The sequence below is a fragment of the Euprymna scolopes genome, chromosome 17 (assembly GCF_053919585.1).
Source record: "Euprymna scolopes isolate OS-2025 chromosome 17, ASM5391958v1, whole genome shotgun sequence".
Classification (NCBI taxonomy): Eukaryota; Metazoa; Mollusca; class Cephalopoda; order Sepiida; family Sepiolidae; genus Euprymna; species Euprymna scolopes.
The window spans coordinates 67,463,287-67,483,611 of NC_136498.1; the positions used below are offsets into that span (position 1 = coordinate 67,463,287).

The 20,325-nt window shown below is 32.8% G+C and overlaps 1 protein-coding gene across 1 annotated transcript in view; it reads left to right on the forward strand.

The window, feature by feature from the left end:
* The first annotated feature begins 5,038 nt into the window (after positions 1-5,038).
* The window catches only part of LOC145296767 (uncharacterized), a 242,404-nt gene continuing 227,117 nt past the window's right edge, over positions 5,039-20,325 (forward strand). Inside the window, exon 1 of the mRNA XM_080142821.1 lies at positions 5,039-5,103. The gene's annotated coding sequence lies outside the window, so the exon portion shown is untranslated. The remainder of the gene's footprint in view (positions 5,104-20,325) is intronic.

Genomic DNA, 20,325 nt, shown 5'->3' on the forward strand with positions numbered 1-20,325 from the left:
TAAAAAAAATGGTAAATTTATACAAACACCGTGACAGCGAATTAACCCTAACCCTAACGCTGTCACGGTGTTTGTATAATAATACCAAAAAAATTGAATTTAACTTGAAAATTATATCTAATAATTGTCAGAGTTCGTATTCTGCATGTACCCTTATATCTAATTCATTTAATATAGATTGTGTACGTGTTTGTTATTATTTTTTGGGGGGGGTACGAGTTATTGGGCGTTAATTATGTATTTTTACTTGCTTTTCCTTTGAGAGGATCCAGTCAGAAAAATGTGAACTCTAACTCTGATATAAATTTAAAAAATAATACTGAGTAGAATTCTTTACACGAGTAATATAGTCGTCACTTTTCCTTCAAAACCAAGAAATAACATTTCTTTCTTTTTAAGAACAATTAATCGATTGACTTTATCATTAATGTTTTCTCTCTTATTTTTCTAAGTGGTCACCACTTAGCAAGTCCAAAAAACCCTTGAGAATGGGGGTTAATGAGTGATGCATTGTCACTTGAACGCCAAAGACTATGATAAAATAATAGAAAATGATGAATGAAATGAATAAAATTTGATTACTTATGAATCATTTTTATAACAAGCATGTGTCGATATTGAATTTGAAAATGACCATATTGTAGTCTACAGTAAAGCAGTCCCGTTGTAACTTGTTCGATATATGGGAAGTTTTGCAAAAGAAGGCGAATTCTTTGAATCTTTCATTACTAGACACTGGCCTCTAGTTAACTAAAAAGAAAAATGAATACAACACAAAACTATCAGTAAACTAGCACGCCGCCCGACGTTGCTCGGTCGTAAAATACGCTTAAATATATTTTAATTTGTGCAGATTTCGTATTTATTATAGGGACAACTCTTTATTGTACCTGATATATAGTAGTGATTTGGATGCCATCAGCTAAAATCGAATTCTAAACATTTACCTATCAGTAAGCACCGTATTTAAACACTTATGTATTAGTTACGACATTGAATCCGACGATTTTTACGGTAAAATCATACAGGCGTCTTATTTAGATTTAAATGTGATATATACACACATACAAAGATCCAAGCAATGACGACCGAGCGATCCAGTTTTATAATTATTAAAATAAGATGAGGATACTTTGTTTAGACCCAGTTTCAAAGATGGTCGTAAAGAATTTTTCGTTGGGGTGGGGGTCAAAAGGTATACTCATTTTGGTACTCATGCAGAGAGTGATCTGTGCTGAAATAATAACGTTATTATTTAATAATATTCTTAACATGGGGAGGGTGTTTTGTACCTATTCTGTACTTTAACCTTACAATTGAATAAAAAACAAAACTTTAATTAAACGTGGAAATACGATTTAAAAAATTGTGCGGATCACTCTCTGCATTAGCACCTTCATTTTTATCGGAGTGAGATTTATCGGTACTTTTAAATCAGACTATACTATTTTCAGCCCTAATCCAATATTTTTTGGTCTAGTTTGGTTTGCATAATGCAGAAGCGTCGCTTCATTTTATCTAGCGACGAGAAGCCGGTGTTTTAGCATAGGAAAGAAATTAGTTCCTTTAAAAAATGCTTGATTTAGCAATCCCCCCCCCGCTGAAAATTAGTTTTTGTTTTTTTAACTAAAATCTTATATATTAAATGCATTTTTATTTTCTCCCACCCACTTTTCCGTGCCTCGCTGCCCGTTCCCAGCCTCCTCCCTCTGTCATTCTTTTTTCCGTTTTAGGAATTAATCAGTTTTCGTGTGAATTTTTTTCGCTTGCAAAGAATGTGCGCACACCGTACACAATTCTTAAAAAACAAATAAAGGGAAAGGAAAGAAACGGGTTGGGCGATGTGTATTATTCTTTGTTTGCTGATTTTTAATAAGTTTCGTTAGTATTGAAGTAAAGAATGTACAGTGACGGGTATTCGAAGGAAATGCATTCAACAATAAAACCGGGTAGCTTTTTTTATGTTGTTGTGTTTTTTTGTTTGTTTTTGTTTAACGAGAAGAAATGAAATAAGTTTTAAATAAATGAAAGAAACAACCAAAAATCAAGAAGGCCGAGAGAAGGGGAGAAAGCAATTAATTGAACTTCAAAAGTTGTTTCATGCGCGCAGCTCTTAGGGACATTTCAAAAGAAAATGTGCCGTCTCCCCAAAGCGAGTCCGACCCTGTTGCGGAAGAAAAGGTTTCCCCCCTTTTTTGTGCCCCCCCCTCTTTCTCGGAGGTTTATAAAAGGGAAAATATATAAAAGACGCACAAACAATGCTTTTTTTTTTTTTCTTTTCCACATCAAGTTTATTCGTGGACTTGCAGAATCGGTCACATCTGCATGTCGAAGTTTTTACAGGCGTTAGGAGAAATTCAAGACATGGAAAACAAAAGGCTGATATATTTTCGTGCGGAATCGCATAGACGCGCAGAATTTTTTTTTTTTTTTTTTTTTTGTGAGGTGATGTTAAGAATATGAAATGAGAAAGGGGGAAACAAATTTGTATTTAATAGTGACTTTCTTATTCTACTGTCTTTAAATCTTTAAGGTCGGAAAGAAGAAAATAAAACTCATTGCAGCTGTCGCAGAGGAGAAGAAACAAATAAAAAATAAAATGGGAGCTAGATGGCAATTATTACTTTCCTCATTGCAAGAAGTTCTTTGAGTCGTATTACAATCCTATAGCAATAAAATCAACAACAATGAAGACAGCGGCTGGCTATATCGCAAACTTAATAAAACAAAGACCGAAATATAAAGAAAATAAACGCAACACATTTCTAAAATTTACGACTTGGGATACAAACGATTAAACAAGTGAAAGAAGAAATATATTTTTTTTTTTTTTTTTTTTTTTTTTTTGTATTTGTTTAATTTGACAGAAAAAAAAGTCGATATATCATCACGTCGAATAAGTTAATTTATTTTATCTTAAATTTATTTTCATCCTTTGCATAACTAGTGTGGGGAATTCTCCCTGTACTATTTTTTTTTCTTTTTTCCAAATTTCGTAATGAGTTTGGTAAGAACAGTTTTTCTTAGAATGGAGAGTGAGTGGGAAGAATAATTTTTTTTTTCTTACTGAAAAGGTAATTTGTTATCTTTAATTTTGCTGGGATTACGTTTTTCATCATTCTTGTTGTTTATTATTTTATTTTTATTATTAACTGAAAAGGGGTCTAATCTTGCCGTACAAACATGGGGGAGACCAAGGCTAGAATATGAGTCTGTATTTTTTCCCAACTCCAGGGGGTTGAAGGACAAGCTACTCACGCCTTCTCGGTCTCGTGATCGGCAGGTGCCCGCAGCTGGGCCTTCATGAAGTAGACAGTAACGCCAGACTTCATTTTTATTTTTATTTTCTTGTTAGCATTATCGAATTGAGCGATCAGAATAGTGACTTAGATAGGGACTGAAAAAGATCGAGTATTGAACTAACTAGCGTACAAGGGTTAGTAGTGGATATGTTAGTGTTCCTGTGTGGGTTTACAAGAAGAGAGGGCCTGCTCCTACTTGTGAGAAGGGTGCCAGGGGTGAACGTATAGAGGGGTGCGTTTGACGACGCCAGTTGCACGCTGCCACCCGCACTGATGTCGGCTTGCCTCCTCCAAGCCGTACTTCTTTCCCCCCACCTTTGTTATTTGTCTTCGTCTTTTTTTATGGTTTTTTTTTTTTTTTCATCTGCTCCTCAAGTAGCAATAAATCATCTGTTAAGTTTGAATATTACATTTTATTTTTGTGTGCTCAACTTCAAAATCTTCCCGGTAGCATTGCTTTTGTCCGACCTTTCTCACCTGCGTCACATCCAGAGTGCCCCCACTCCCCGCGTCAAAATACGGCGTGCCGTGAAGACAATGACGCCGATGCACACAGCCTAAACCAACTCACGTCTTTATCTTTTATGTGGTCATAATTACAGAAAATAATCACAAGATTACACGCAAAGAACATTGAGGGGAAAAACAAAACTTCAACAAATGGTATACAATCACACACCCAGACCATCAACTTGCTTTTCATGGGCCTCTGCGCACACAGACTGACAGCTGCATTTCCAAGAAATGTCATAGGGGCAGATTGTATGTTTTTATTATTAAGAACAAAAACTTATAAAACAACTTTCGAATTGGAAAAAAAAAATCCATAAATATTAACACCTTTTTAAAAAAGTATAAGAAGGATAAAAAATCACCTCCAGGTGAAAATAAATGTTTCCATTAGTCAAAAAATTCAGAAAAATTTATTTTGTTCCCATTATTTTCTTTTGTCAACGTTGCCATGGAGTATAATTATATTTAAAATCTGGTTTGATACGAAGTAGCAACACATGTTTAGTCAAACTTTCATTTTTCCGGCTTCTGCCATTCAGAAACGACGAAAAAGTCCGTTGGAGTTACCCACCCATCGCTGGCTGCTAACTGCTACTGTCGTCGCCTGATGGCGCTTTCACTAACAAACAATAGGTTGAATGCGTCCATTTTGAAGTATTGTTACGAACCGCAGAGACGGAGATCCAAGACTTCAAAACTTGGAAACCTCATAAAAATGACTAAAAATTACGCCGTTTTTACATAACATTTATTTAATTAATCATTTTTTTTTTCGCTAAATTCTATTTGTAATAGGTTGTTACTTTGTCAGACATCGATGTCCCCTTTCTCTTCGCGCTACATTTCCGTCCTATGTAGCACGTGGCGAACACGCTCGTTTGTTTTGAAAGCGTCTTGTTTTTCGCTTATTTTCCGCACGCATTCCCGTTCGTCGTAGCCGTTTTATGGTAAAATTTATGCGATATTTACATAGAAAACTTTTTAAATTTGTCTTCTAAACCTGTCTTGATGGTTAATATGCGACAATTATAGTCCGTAGATGTGGTAGAATTAAGAGAAGTGTGTGTTATTTGACGGCCGAGTCGTTTCTAGGGAAGCCGACCACGTGGATCGCTTTCGCGCCATATGACGTGTTTTCAGCGTCACTTTGGGTCAAAGGTTGACGAACGAAAGCAATGTCGTCTGCTCAGTAAGATTTTCCTTCAGTAGCCATTTTTCCTTTTAAGCGCGCTTTTTTCATCCGGACAAGATAGGCGAGATTTATGAGCAACAACATCTTCCCCGAGAAGTAAGTAAGCCTCGCTTGTTTATTTTACTACTAGGATATTTATGGTTTGACCACCTTTAAAACTAATCTATTTAACCAGCCATTTTTTTTTTTTTTTAATATGATGTCCGGCAATTATAAAAAATAGAATTACAAACTTCCATTTTTCTGACGGCCTTTATGATCCTTATCTAGTGTTGTTTATTTTTCCAAACCAGCTATTATTATGTCAGTCTTAGTAAATCTAAACGTCTATTTAATGTATGCTTTTAAAAGTTTAGACATTAAAAAACTACTTTAGATACAGAGGCGTAAGTGAACTGTTATCGTTTAGAAAGTCACTAGAATAAGATTCGTAGAAAATATTTGAGAATGTAAAAAAAAAAAAAAAATTATTTTCAATTTCAGAAAATTGTTTTCGAGGGTCTTTGGGATATTTTTCATTGAAACCGAAATTTGTTTGTCTATTCTGTAAATGTTTAATCCGGCGTGTGAAAATGGGTGTGAAAAGGAGAGAATTTTTTTTTTCTTTTTGTCATGGCTGCCGGTTAACGACAGCTGAACCAAGACCAGCAGACGACAAAACAAAATGAATGTTTGCTTTCAGACATCGCACATAAAATCCATTAAGCCGCTTCAAAAAAAAACATTTGGTGAACGATCTTTAAATTTTAGTCAAATAATTATTCCCCCTTTTTCTATATATTTTTTCTTAATGATAATCGGCGTTTAGTTTGTCAGACACAAAGTAATAAACAACACTTTTTAATTGGGTGTGTGTATATATATATATATATATATATATATATATATATATCAGAAATGTAGAATATATTATTCATTTATAAAAAAAATAATCTGCTTAAATTATCGTCTACGGAAAAGTTTTTAAAAGATTTCGATTTCATACTTTAAACAAAATTTCGGCGCTTCTACACTATTAGATCGAAATTTTGTAGTCGATAATTTTGAGATTTAAAAAAGATTGTTTCTACTGATTTTTTTTTTTTTTTTTTTTTTTTTTGTCATTTCTAATAAATTATAATCGTGGCTTCCAACCTATGCAGTCGAAATTACCTAAATATTGCTGAATTATTAAAAAAAAAAAAAAAGAAAAAAAGTGTTAGTGCAGAGTGATCCGCGCTATTATTTAAATCGTATTTCCAAGCTTAATTAAAGTTTTTTTTTTTTTTATTATTCAATTGTAAGGTTAAAGTATAATAGGTACAAAACACCCTCCCCTCGCCATGTTAAGAATGGCTTTTTTTAAATAACGTTATTTACGTCCGGATCACTTTCTGCGCTAGTACCAAAAAACTTCGTGTTAGCCGGTGAAAAATTGCGGCCATCTTGTTTAAATCGAAACGAAAAATTACCTCCCTTTTTAACTCTCCTGTGTCTTACGATCGTTTTGATTAAATTCTATTTTTATTTTCTTTAATAAATAATTTACTACCTTATCGATTTTCGTAATTTTTTTTATATAATTATAAAAATACGAGGAATAAGTAGATACCATTCTTTTTATGTGAACTTCAGTTTTATGATTTCCGTAATCTCGCCATAAATAGTGTGTAGAAACGTCAAAATCTCTATTTTGTAAATAAGCGATTTAATCTAAATTTTAATCAACTTTTCGTTAATTTTTAAAATAATTAAATATTAAATTTATTAATTTTTATTTGGAACTGGTTAAATTTATATTTTTTTAGGGTTTTTAGCTTTTTTTTTGCAATCAATTTCAAAATAAGACATTTTTGTTAGAAATTTTATAGAAAATTTTAGATTGACGATTTTTTTTAATGAAGCTTTTTTTTTACATTCGACTTTATATTTATTAGTTTTTTTTGTTTTTGTTTTTTTACTTTAAAGATCGAATAAAAAATTTAATCTTTAAACAGGTTTGTTTTAATGTCGACGCAAACATAAAAATTAGTCTATTTTATCCATTTTCTTTCCTACATTTTTTTTTTCTTTAGTTTAAAGTTAGCAACAAAGAAAATATCCTGATTGTTCTTTTTCGTCGCTTGTTGCTCATAAAAATTCCTATCGAAAATAAATATTTTTATTCGCGGATTCTTATTTGTGCTTATTAAATGATTAGATTTATGCTTGAAACATTTTATGCATTGAAAAAGTTTTAATCTTTAATCATTTTTTGCGATGAGATTAAAAGAATTGATGCTCCTCGATATTTTTTTATCTTTAGCTCACAAATGAACTGGCAGCACATTTTTATGCCCGCCATCAATCACAATCCAGGATTGATCTTACGTTATTGAAATTAACATAAGACAACCATTTATAATTAAAGAAATGCTTGTTTGTGCCTATTTTCTTTGTTTTTGTAACATTTCATGAAAAATAAGAAATATATATGACTTAAAGAAATGCTTGCTTTTAATATTTTTTTTTTTTTACGTCTGCTGATTTTGTTTATTTACATTTCGAAATAGTACACTTTAATGTATCAACCAGTTCTAATTTTTCTGTCCTTGAGACAGAAATCCTTATAAACTAGGGAAATGTTTTCTATTTTGAAAAAAAACTTAAAATAAACCGACAAGGAAATATTGTCAAATCGGCAAAGGCGAGGGAAGACACAATGTCGGTTTTTAAGTGTGTGTGTGGGGGGGCTCTCTGGATTGGGACGGGACAAAAGTTTTAATTGCCTTCGTCTAGAAGGATTTCTCCTTCATTGACATGGGTAGAAAAGATGAAGTATAGCATGCAAATGCACTCAACGTTAATTTTATTTTGAATTTATTATGAAAATACAGTAGAAATAATAAATAAACGTAACTAAGAGAAAACCACTTTAAAATTGGAAAATATTCATAGCATAAGTAAAAAATCTTTTTTATATTCATAGACTTTTTTTGTAAATATTATGCTACGCACAACAGAACACACCGATTCCTAAAATTAAAATGGTCGGTGGTCTGTTGTAGCGAAGTGTAATATTTACCTTTTTTTTTTTTTTTTTTTTTTTTTGGTAAAATTTTAAATGGTTGCCTTTACACCTTATAGAACACAAATCCTTGATTGTGATAAGTAGCGGGCATAAAACCTGCTCTTCCAAATGAACCATAATATTCGATCTTTGGTCTTTATAATTTGCGTCTGAAATTTTCTAATCGCTATTTTAAAATCACTTTCGAATTTCCTACGGTAACAAAAAAAAAAGTGGGTCAGAATCTTTCCAACTCAAAAAAAAAAAAAAACTTTACATTGGCAACTTTGGGTTTGTTTATTCGAGGATGCTGAAAACGAATATATACTTTAAAAGTAGCGCAGAGAAATAGTTTTCATGATATGAAGAAATTACGGGTTTGTATTACTGTACACATAGATTCGAAAAAGTTGTCAAAAAAACAAATATAATAAATGTTATCAAAGGTAAGATAAGTTACTTTTCTTCCAAACTGGATATATTTTCGTGTTTTTATTTAATGTAACATGTTTATTCAGCTCGAAAAACATAGTGTTTACCGATATATTGGAAAATTCAAAATGGCACCCGGCTTTCTCTTTAACACAGTAAGTTTGGGAAAAGGTGTTATAAATAATAAACTAGACAAAATACTATTAAAAACCCACCGAATATGTCAACCTATGTCACGGTAACATATATTGAGCGAGTTTCTAACAGTATTTTGTCTAGTTTTATATTTATAGCACCTTTTCCCGAACTTACCGTGTTATTCAATGTAACATGTTTATTCAGCTCGAAAAACATAGTGTTTACCGATATATTGGAAAATTTAAAATGGCGCCCGACTCTCTCTTTGACACGGTAACTAGACAAAATACGGTTAAAAACTCGCTCAATATATGTTACCGTGACATAGGCTGACATATATTCGGTGGGTTTTTAACAGTATTTTGCATATTTTTATTTTTAACTCCTTTTCCCAAACTTACCGTGTCAAAAAGAGACTCGGGCGCCATTTTAAATTTTCCAATAGATCGGTAAACACTGTTTTTCGAGCTGAATAAACATGTTACATTGAATAAAAACATTAAAAACATATCCAGTTAGGTAGAAAAGTAACTTCTCTTGCCTTTGATAACATTTATTTGTTATATATTTGTTTTTTTGACAACTTTTTCGAATCTGAGTAAGTAATACAAAAAAAACTATAAAAGTCGTCATCGTAAAGGGTTTTTTTTTTTTTTTTTTTAGTTAGAAAGATTCTATATATCGACCAAAATATTTTAATTACTAACTGTTAAACTGTACCTAACCTACTGTTTCCCCGAGATTATTTTGATTTAAATGGCGTTTGTTTTGGTCCTCCAAAATAAGATCAATATCGACATGAATATTTCCGATTATAATTTATAGAACAGATTTGAAAGCTGCGAAGAAATGTAAAAAGTCGGACGAGAATAATGCAACTACTTCCCCAAATGGGTGCTAGTGCAAAGAGTGCACTGATCCGCGCTATTTTTTTTAAATTGTATTTCCAAGTTTAATTAAAGTTGTTTTTTTTTATTCAATTGTAAGGTTGAAGTATAGAATAGGTACAAAATACCCTCCCCTCCCAATATTAAGAATGTCTTTTTAAATAATAACGTTATTATTTACGTCCGGATCACTCTGCACTAGTACCCCAAAATGATTGACAAATTTTGTTTTTCACGACAGTCATAGGGCAAATTATCTACCGCGCAAATTTGTGCATATATACTTATTTTTGTAGTTTTACTTATATAATATTTATTTTTATCATTTTTTTCATATTTTCTGGTAACTATTCTTTCTTGGTTCGTTCGTTTTAATCTTTTTTTAATTAATTTTTAGGAATAATAAAAACATTAAACACATTCTTTTCAATTCAACTGATTATAGTATATATTAATTAGAAAAAATGCTATTTTGTAAAAAAAAATAAATAAATAAATTTTTTTTTAAAATGCAATTGTTTTTGCAACTTCAAAGTAAGTTTTTAATATGCGTATTTAAATTTACAAAGAATAAATGTTGTACTTATTTGAACGCTTATGTTTCATAATATAGAAATTTCCATAGATTTAAATATATTTTATTCAAATTTCGAAAAAAAAATAAATATAAGGGGAGGACACGCACTAAAAAAATTCCCCTCGTATATTTTACAGAAACTGCATTTTATATGTAATTTCATTCTAAAATGGATAAGTATCGAAAATTTCACGAAAATCTGAGTATTAGTTGATTTTTGCTAGATTTATTAAACACGGGTATGTTTTCACGTTCGGAATAGCTACATGGGAACGTGATTTTAAAATGCCAATTATGTAAACACGATTTTCGTCTCGCAATTTCATTATTTTCGTACGATGAATTTTTTTTTTTAATCATAACTAGTTTTTGTCCAATAAGGACAAAATAAACTAGTTATAATTAAAAAAAAAAATGTTAATATTAATTTATAATAAAGTTACATATAGGGGGGTAATCCTGTGGTGACTTTTGGAGGTGCCTAGTGAAAGTACAGAATAGTTATAAAACACCCTCCCTTCTCCATCTTAAGTAATAGATTTCTAAATAATAGCGTTCAAAAATGGACACCCTCACGAAAAAATGAAAGAAACAACTAAATTTATTCAAGTTAAAGAAAATTTATTAGTTTGGACAATTTGGAAATGAATGGCATTAACATTAAAGTACACAACTTTTTTCACGCGTGTTTATCAATTTTCCTCAAAGAAAATGAATAATTTATTTTATTAAAATTTAAGTAAAAAAAAATAAAAATGGAAGAATGAGTAAATAAAACTTGCGCATGCGTAGTTCTACAAGGAGAATCGTTAGTGTCGTTACGCAAAAACATTCGTTTATGTAGGGTCCACTTTCATGATGTCTTACCATTTTTCTTTATATATAAACGAAATATTTTTTGGATACTTGTACAGTTTAATTAAGACTAAAAAAATGAAAATATCGAAAAAAGTTTGAATTGTACGTATCCGTTATGGAACGAAGTTCTCCGGAAAAAAAATTCACTTAATTTCATGAAGTAGTTTTTTTATTATTTTATTTATTTTTTATTTTTGTTTAGTTATTTATTTATTTTTTTTTTACAGCGAAAAAACAATTTGTTATACCGAGCAAAAGGTTCGATTTTTTTTTTTTTAGTATTAAAGATGGGGAGAGAGCGGCGCTGGCGCTTTAACTGCAGTTATCTCCGTGGCATGTTCGATAAATTTCATAATTGTTGACTTCAACGTGCTCTCATAAAAACGTGCTTCTCCGCTGTAAAAAATAAATAAGTAAAAAAACTACTACTCGATCAAAATAAGTGATTTTTTTTTTTCTTAAACGAAAAAGCCAATTTGGTGCTTTTTGGTATTTTTTACATTACTCCGACTCACAGTTCACATTGGAAATGTCGACTTTTATAAGTTTTCGTGTATGCTTACAGCGAATAAACACCCCCAACATCCCCATGTTAAGAACGGCTTTCGGAATAGACATCCCTCAACTTTGTCAGCATACCCAAAAACCTATAAAAGTTGACCTGTCGAATGTGAACGGTGAGTTGGACGTAATGTAAAAGTGTGCCGAATTTAAAACGGAATGAAATTTAAATTTCCGTTCCATTTTTAAAACCGTAAAATAGAGTGTTCTCCGCAAGTTTTACCAAAAATAATTCATTTCACTACCCGACTTAGTTTCATCACTCATTTTTACGTTCTAGGTATTTTGTGTAGCTCATCGAGACATTTTTTTTTATCGCTTAGGACGAAAAAATCGTTAAGGTAATTTTATTGAATTAAAAGATACTTTAGGCATACGATCTTAACATTTTACACATTATTTTTGTAATTCAGTCACTAAAAGACACCAGATATAAAGTGTTAAAAAAATTCGGATGACGTACATGAGTGCTACCGGACCGGACCCCTCTAGCGAAATACGCATCGGCTCCGATGTTGTACGCAGTTCGACTTAGGGAGCAATTATTATTTTTACAAGGAAAGAATTTTTGCGTGTGTGGCCTAGTTTTTATTTATTTTGGCTTGAACTTTGCGCTTTGCGAATTATTATAATTTTTCTGTTTTTTTTTTGGGGGGGGGCGGGGGGTCTTCTTTTTTTTTTTTACTTTTTTTTTTTTTTGTCGGAGATTAAAGGTAATTATTAATAGGAAAATTGGTGCAAGTCCAAATTAGCACTTGTGGCGATAAACAAAAAGCTTTAGCGTGTACCTACCTCTCATGGAATGTCGTCGATCGAAACGCAGTGAAATGTTGTTTGGTGTTAGTGCACTTATTGATCCGCGCTATTTTGAAATAGTATTTTCTAATTTAATTAAAATTTTACGATACCTGTTTTTATAAAACTGTTAGGTGAAAGTACAGAATAGGTACACAACACAACACCCTCTCGTCCCCATGTTAAGAATGGCTTTCTAAATAATGTCATTATTTCAGCACGGCTCAATAAGTGCATGCATGAGTACCTTTTTATTTTCTTGAATAAAATAAAATCTACTCGACGAGAACACTACTGTTTTTGTTTTAATAATTATTTTTTATTCAAAAATAAAAATTTCAATTGTTCGAAACTTTTTTTTTTTTTTTCTCTCAAAGCTTATTGGGGATTTTTATTTCTTTTTTTAATTACCATACTTGTCATCACTAGGTGTGTCAGAATTGTTTGGGAATTTTTGACACCCCTAACACAAAACTGCAAATAAAATATAAAAAACTTATAAATTCTCTTGTTAAAGTGGGTTTATTTTCTTTATGGAATATAATTCCAAAATAAATTATTAAAGTTGTTTAAAAAAAATAATAGAAATATTTTTATTTAAAAAAAAAAAAAAAAAAAAAAAAAGTGTTTACAAAGTGCCTGTGCGCGTTCATGCAGCCTTTTTTTTTTTTTTTTTACGTAATGAAATGACCAGGTGTATCAGAATTTTTGTAGGAATTTTTGACACTCCTAACACGAAACTGCGAATAAAATAGAAAACTCTCGTAATTTCTCTGTTAAAAGTGGGTTGTTTATTTTCTTTATGGATTATACTTCCAAAATAAACTATTAAAATTGTTTTAAAAGTAATAGAAATATTTTTTTTGACAGTAATGAATTTTCCGAACTCAATATTTATCAATTTTTAAACTTTAAAAATCTATCAATTTTTCTATTTATTCTATTTTTACGATATTTTCAGGGTCAATGTGAAATTTTATGTTCTTTCCAATAAACCGAATATAATATTTTAGACAAACGTTTTTTTTAATTCACGCCCCCCCCCATTTTTCAAGTGTCTATTAAAAAGTAAATAATTAATTTACTCACAAATTGAAGAGAAAAGGTCAATAAATAATATATTCAAATTTAAAACAAAACAAACGTAGTGTTTTTTAGAATTTTACCTGTAAAGTTTGAAGTTTAAAACCTTTTTTTTAAAACCACGTTATTTGTTTTTTCTTTTTTTTTTTTTTTTCAATAGAACCTTGGTCTTTGCTCCTTTAATTGAAAAAAAAAGATTAGGGCTTGAATTACATTTTTCGAGGAGTTATAAGCTTGGAAAGACAGGGGGTCGAATAATTCACGTCTCCCATTTTGAAATGTCTATTAAAAAGTAAATAATTAATTTATGTACCAAAGTCTTAGATATAACAAATTGAAGAGAAAAGGTCAATAAATAAAATATTCAAATTTAAAACAAAAAAGTACCGTTTTTTAGAAATTTACCTGTAAAGTCCGAAGTTTAAAACCTTTTTTAAAAAAAAAACACTTTTTGTTTTTTTTTAATGAAACCTTGGCCCTTGCTCCTTTTTAATTGAAAAAAAAGAAAAGTTAGAGCTTGAATTACATTTTTCGAGGAGTTATGAGCTTGGAAAGATGGGCTGGATTTATTCATTATTTTCACGAAATTTCTGACACACCTATGAAATGACTTGAATTTTACGAGTTAAATTATTTTCAATTTTTTCACTTCAAAAATCTATCAATTTTTCTATTGGTTCAATTTTTACGATATTTTCAGGTTCAATGTGAAATGTTATGCTCTTTCCAATAAACTAAATATAATATTCTAGACAAGCGGTTTTTTTGTTTTGTTTTGTTTTAATTCACCCTACCCCATTTTGAAATGTCTTTTAAAATTAAAATAATTGGTGCTTGTCTATAATTGAGCCTAAAAAAATATTTTACAAGAAAAATCTGAAAAAAAACTTTATAATGTACGTACTTGTCACTACATGAAGATGTCATATTCCAAAAATCACGTAAATCGATCAAGTATTTTTTTATTATTATTTAAGAAAATCAATATTATGACACATTTTAGCGAAGAATTGCTTCACGCCATCTTGTTTGCGACTGATACGCTACTAACGACACCCGTTTGCAATTGTTGAAAATATAGGATCACAAGGGCAGACAATCGACTTGGAAACAATAATGGCAAACCCCTTTTTCTTTTTTTTTTTTTTTTCTGAAATGTCAAACACTTTTTTTATAATACAAAATAATAAATTAACATAACGAGTTCTTTTCCTAAAAAGAATGTCTAAAATAGTTTTTTTTAAATAGAATATAAAAATGGTAAAACCTTTTTTCTTAAATGTTGAAAACATTTTTTTTAAACCCAGTGTTTTCAACATTCTCTTTATTAAAAGAAGTCAATCTATTTATTAATGAGTTAATTTATTATATGGTATTATAAAAAAGTGGTTATTTTAGAAAAAAATAAAGGGTTTTGTTGATTGTATGCCCTTGTTGATCCTATATTTCCGACAATCGCAAACAGGTGTCGTTAGTAGCGTATCAGATGCAAACAAGATGGCGTGAAGCAATTCTTCGTGAAAATGTGACATATTTGATTTTCTTAAATTAAAAAAAAACAAAAAAAAACTACTTGATCGATTTACGTGATTTTTGGAATATGACATCTTCATGCAAGTATGTACATTATAAAGTTTTTTTGTGTTTTTGTTTTGTTTTTTTTTGCAGATTTTTCTTGTAAAATTTCTTTTTTAAGGCCCAATTATAGACAAGTGCCAAATAATTTGCTATGTTTAAAGACTGAAATTCTATAGCTTAATAAATGCTCCCAAATCCTCTTTGAAATTTCGAAAGGTTACGAAGCTTTTCTTTTTATTTTTTATAACCACTAATAAAATAACTGGCTTCTTTGCAAAGAACTCGAATGCATTTGCATTAGAGTGAATTTCATTTCCTGACACATAAGTGGCCAAAAAACACATATATAACAAATAAATGTTATCAAAACCGAATTTTATTATTTTTATCGTGCAATAATTTATATCAGTTTGAAATAGGGGTAAATGTTACCGTACGCAACAACAGAACACTGACCACTCTAATTTTTTTTTTTTTTTTTTTTTCTTGTTAGAGGTATTTGCGCGAGCCTTTTCTAGTCTCACACAAAAACATGCGTTCACATTTCAAGCTATATTACTTGTCATATACATACGCGCCCATGTCCACACACTTACATATATTCACGTTCGCGTACATACACTCATATTCAGGTGTATATACACACGCTAACGTACACACATGTACTCACATGTATGCATACAAACGCACACATGGACAACGTCACTTCCCCTTTCAAAGGAAATCCACCAGAAACGAGTATAAAAGCAAGAGACAAGCTGTTTCCAGCCCTTTTTCAGACCAGCTTCCTAACTGAGCGTTCTACGGACTGACAGCGTGCCTTTTCGGCACTTGCTACTATGTGGGACCAGAAGCCAACAGACAGTACGTACACTTTATACGCTTTCTCTCTCCATGAACTGGATTGACATTCTCACTTTTTCTCTCTCTATTTACTACTTGTGCCAGAGGACACCACCGCGTAGCTGACGACTAACATGGCGCACAGTTTAACTGATGCCAACCCTCTATCTTTTTCTTTGTCTACACGCTGGACTATCATTCCCATTTTCCACTACATTACTCACTTATCTTCCCACGCGCGAACAAACGATAGTGACCCGAACGTGAGATGAACACACATTTCCTTTTTCCTTCTATACTACCAATCCCGCAACAAACGATGGTTACACCCGCGCGGACATGAACACGTGTTATATCTAAAACATTCATTCTTTCAACAGTAAATAAGCGACATGTTTATCTTATCCATCAATTGAGTTTTTGTTTCCTTCAATTCCATTCATTTCATTTTGTAATGGGATAAGAATTTATATATCCTAGTCCTCTACAAACGATGGTGACCCCGTTATTTTAAAATGAAATGGATGAGTTTAAACGAAACAGTCATACACACACTCTCTCTCTCTCTCTAACAACAATAAACTTTCCCTCTCACCAGCCAACAACGAGAGACGCACGCCAAACTATAGACCTTCCTTCTTACCAGCGAACAACAAGAGATGCACACCAAACTATAGGCCTTCCTTCTCACCAGTTAACAGCGAGAGACACATGCCAAATTAAACACGTGTAGTACCCTTTCCTTTCATTTTTTTTCTTCACGAAATAAATCCTAGTTCGTTTAATTCAATTTAACACGTACTTCGTCTCTTTCTCAATTCAATTCATTTTCCCTATTTTTCACTACCACCACAAATTAGTGACACCCGAACACGAGAGGAACACGCATTTCCTTCTATACCCTAGACCGCTACAAAATGGGGACACCCGAATGCAAGAGGAACACGCATTTCCTCCTATGCCACAAGTTCACAACAAACCACCGACCACGACGAGACGTGAAACGAACAAGCATGGTGACCCTACCTTTTTGAAATTAATTGTTTTGAGCGAGACGCACGTTTTATTTGATAAAGAAAAAAAACGAACTTTTCAACAAAGAAAAACAAGTGAACCACTACCGACAGGAATAACTACTACAAACAACAATGACGAAACCCCTCGGCAGAAAACAAACACGGAGCTGTCGACTTCATACCGAATTTTAAAAAAAAAAAAAAATTCAAGCTCGACAAACATTTTTCATGGTTTCCTGACATTACCCTGCAACAAATGCGAGGAGCAAAATCACATAGGCCTGTACACATTCTCTCCCGCACAGCAGACGCAACAACAAAGAAACAATTACAGGACATCCCTATCAACACATAGGAAGAAGTTGAATCAACAATACGAGTTGAGATGCACCACGCACGCTGATAAACTCACAACTTGGAAGTTTCGTTGACAGCCGGCAATCACACTCATCGTTCAACAAGAACGAATGCGCAACTAGCGCCCATCCAAACAATGCACGCACCACCGCAGATTCACTTGCGAAGATAGCGTCAACTGGACACACCATGTCAACACAAAAAAAAAATTTTCCTTCCAAACGAACAATTCACTTTACTGTTCAAGCAACTATATCACCAGAATGGGCATCTAGTAGATTTCAGTACTTACGTAAGCAGACCAGAGTTTTGACCGAGAATTTAGTCAATCCCGGAAATGGGCAAAGGCGTTTACGATTTGAAATTCTTTCCCACGGTTTTCAAATTGTTAACTGCTTTGATAATTTCTGGGACTGGCTCGAGATTCTCCGTCAATAAACTACGTAGATACTGAAATTCTATGGATACCCATTTCTCAGAAGTGTCAATTTTTTTTTTTAAGTTGAGATTATTTAATATTAATTAAAAGATGACCAAAAATGAACCCCATAAATATTTTTTGTGTCGAGCTAAGTCTTGATATTATTTATTTATTTGTTGTCTAACACGTCAACAAAACCTCGATTTCCCCCCCCCCCTCGATTTGAGGAATGAATGTTACCTCCCCCCCCCCATTGATTTGAGGAATTAATGTGAAACGGTACAAAACACATAGTAACCACTTCAAATGAGGATCGAATGCCAGGTATCTAGTTAGTTTGTATGATGGCACTTTTTTTTAATTAAATGACAGCCACCATCTTTGTTGGTAAGATTATATATTGACAACGCCAAGCGATATTGGTACAATTGGTGCTCTTTTAGCAAGCAAGTGTGAAAAGTCTTCAGGAAGGTATGAATAAGGAATATAAAATTCCATTGCTTTTATATTCACTCCCTTTCTATTGGTTTAACTATTTATCATAATTTATAGTCCTAGCAAAGCCATTATCACAGCACAAACTGAAAGGTCAGCATATAAAATCAACAGTAAGTGCTTTGATACAATATGGGTTCTTCAATTAATGTTCTGTTGACTTTCGCATTTTGGAACTTTAATTCAAGCCATTATGTAAAAAATACTTTTATAAAATCAACATAAGACATAAATGTACAATAAAATCAACAAAAGGTAAACGTTTCATCTGGGCTGATGTTATCCACCTGATAGTCAGGGACTCGAACCTTGGATTAACCACTAAGGAGGCTGTCCTATCAGCAGGTGCAAATTACTGGGGCTGCTGTATTGCCATTTGGTGAATGGATTCTGAACCATGCAGTAGTTTCTGGTGGGGGCCTCTCAATGCCATACTAGTGGGTAATTGTTACAGCTTTACCTTATGTGCTACAAAAAAAAAAATTTACTGTCTTTTTCTCTTACTTTCCCTCTCTAACCTGCTCTAACCAAGCCTGTCGACCTGTTCCACAAATCCCAAAACCTCAACATGAATTATCTCCAGAGAAAAAACACAACAAAACCTAGAACCCCATCCTCCAACGTTACCCCCTACTACCATGTCTCCTTCTCTAACATCAAGAGTCTACATTCCAACCTTCCAGAGGTTGAAACCCAATTGCAAGAGATGAAACTGGTATAGAGCCGACCACTTCCCTAAATGAGTTCATAATTAATACTCTAACTTAACATCTAAATTTGACCCCCAAGATCGCTATTGGTATGGAATATGTGCTACATTAAAGATGGCTTTCCGTGTGGTAGGGATATCTCCAGGGAAGACCCTAATTTACCTTATGTGCTTCCTGGTTGCACTTGCTTACACCACTGTATTTATATTTGCCCTCTATTGCCCCCACAACAATGAACTTACTATCTTTAAGAGCATATCTGAGAAAATTGACCACATTGTCATGGCTTCTCCATTGCCTATGACCACACTCAGATTGTTCACGAACCAACCCGTGTGTCCGATACTACCGGTCAGTATGCAAGCCTTCTAGACCTTTTTCTTACAACTTCCCCCTGAGCTATATTCATGTTCCATTTTTAATTTCTCTGAGATCTTCCGACCACTCGGTTGTATCAGTTAAGATAAAAATAAAATGCAGCAAGTCTTCAGACGTACCTCTCCACCATACAGTATATCGATACTCTATGGCTGACTGGGATAACTTCCATACATTTATATCTGATCTACCTTTGCATTCCATGTTTAAAAAGGGTGTGTCCTCTATAGTATCAGACCTGACAGAATGATTAATTGTAGGCATAGATCGATTCATACCATCCAAAAAATTCCAACAAAAACCTAACAGCCAGCCATGGTTCTCCCTAGAATGTGCTGCTACCATCACACACAGAAATCACTTTTTCCATAGCTACCAACATAATAGATGTACTAAGACTAAAGCTGCTTTTAGGACTGCCAGCAATCACTGTAAAAGAGTAATAAAAATATGCAAGAGAGCTATATGCTCAGTCCATTAAATCCAAAGTATCTGAGCAGCGGCTTGGTTCCCACCAGTTTGGGCAAATAGCAAACAGGATCCTGAACAGAAGCACGCGTTATATCCCAACCATCATCAATAGACCTGAGGTCATCCTGTCAGCATCAGGCAAAGCCAAACTATTTGACAAGAACTTTGCAGCTAATTTTACCCTATGCGACCAAGGCCATCAACTCCCCGTATTTCCTATGACAGACAACATGCTATGCAACATACAAATATCTGTGCATGAAGTCACCAAGCTAATCAAAAACATTGATTCCAGTAAATTAACTGGCCCTGACGGCATTCAAATTATAGTGTTGAAAAAGCTTCAACCAGAACTTGCCCCCATACTTACAAAACTGTTTAAGCGTTGTCTTAAGGAGAATTGCTTCCCAACACCCTGGAAAACCTTATCAGTATTCCCTGTATTTAAGAATTCAGGTGAAAAGTCATCTCCCTCTCAGTACAGACCAATAAGCCTCCTGTGGTGTGTCATGAGTAAGTTGCTGGAATCCATATTAAAGAAGTAGTCAACCACCATCAGCAAAAATAACCTTAGTGACATACAATACGGTTTCCATTCTGCTAGATCTACATCAGATGTGCTAATGGTTATATCACAGGATTAGTGAATCTCTTGACAAAGGCTTCCTTTCTAGGGCAATTGCTCTTGAC